Below are 1,429 nucleotides of genomic sequence, written 5' to 3'. Positions count from 1 at the left end.
GCTTGCTTTAAAAAAGGATGGAAAGAATTTTCCACATATTTATAGTGTCAGGTTCATCTTATCAAGTGCCCATCTCCAAACCATTGCTTACTTCACCTTTGCTATGCAGAAATTTGCCCTTTCTGCAGTGAGCAGATGTACTGTTGTGACATTTCAGGCAGCCATGTGCCAACAAACAGGCTTTCTTAATATCCACTAGTACAAATTCCTTGACGGTTATTAATTCATAATGCATAAACTAGTATCTTTGCATATTGCTTAGAAGTTATGTTTTATGTAAAAACAGTGCAGTGGAAAATAATCAGTCCATCAACTAGACTTTCCAGAATTAGGTTTTAAGTTGATTTTAGAAATATTCTTTCTTTTAATTCATGAAAAGTGCAGTAGAGTTTTGCCATTTGCTTTTAAGATACATTAAGGATACATGAAGTACTCAGTTAATGAATCATTAAATTTAGCAAAGGCAGAAAGTGACAGCTGTCAAGGTCTGAAATGTAAGCATAGTTTTCTTGTGTATGTAATGGAAAAAATGTAGAGATAGTATGCAATATACGACTCAGGTGCAAGACATTTGTCTATGTAAAAAGTATAGCTGAATGGATTAGTCATGAAAAATGTTTGGTTCCAGTTGAGCATCCTTTGATGGCTTTGAAAGTGAGGAAATGACATGTAGTGTGACACATACATATATACACATACAATATCGAAATATCTAACAGGTACATGTTGTTGTTATATGCCGTCTAGTCAGACCCGACTCATGTACATATAGGTATGTATTTTTCAAATATTACTTTATTTTGAGCATAATTTTTTGAGAAAAAAATTATATACCTTTGGAAAAATATTATCTAATTTTGGGAATATCATTAAGTATAATGATAGGAAATACCCTGGAGATTTTGAGGCTGACTATTTCCTGCCTCCATCATAAAAGAAAGGATAGGAAGAATGTCTGCCCCTGCCTTTGACCTGAAGGCAGCGCTCTCTGTCTCTAAAGGGATTCGGTCCAGGTTTGAATGATAGAACTCCGTTCCATAGACTTTCAATGAGCAGTCACAGTGTGCTCAACACTGTGCTTGGAACTTTTGTAAATACCTTTTTATCTGTGAAGATTTAATCTGGTTGTAGATATAAATCTGACTCTGATGGAAGCAATCCTGAATAGAGAAAAATAAAATTAAATGTTTGATTGTATGGATCAGATTGTCATGTCTGTGAGAAGAGAATAGGAGAGACAGAATAAAGCCATGAATTCAGGATAAAATGTCTGTCTAAGCGTATGAGCAACAACAGTTCTTCCTCGTGAACAGGGAGCATTTGTTCATTGATGCTGTTCATGCAATCATTTAACGCTTCTTGTACCAACAACCCTGTTTCCCTCCTTACTTTTTGGTCTGTTCAGAAAGAAAAAAGGCAAACCTGTATC

This window comes from Orycteropus afer, unplaced genomic scaffold, assembly GCF_000298275.1.
Source record: "Orycteropus afer afer isolate SDZICR_OR568_19922 unplaced genomic scaffold, OryAfe1.0 scaffold00359, whole genome shotgun sequence".
Taxonomy (NCBI): Eukaryota; Metazoa; Chordata; class Mammalia; order Tubulidentata; family Orycteropodidae; genus Orycteropus; species Orycteropus afer.
This window is presented reverse-complemented; position numbering follows the sequence as displayed.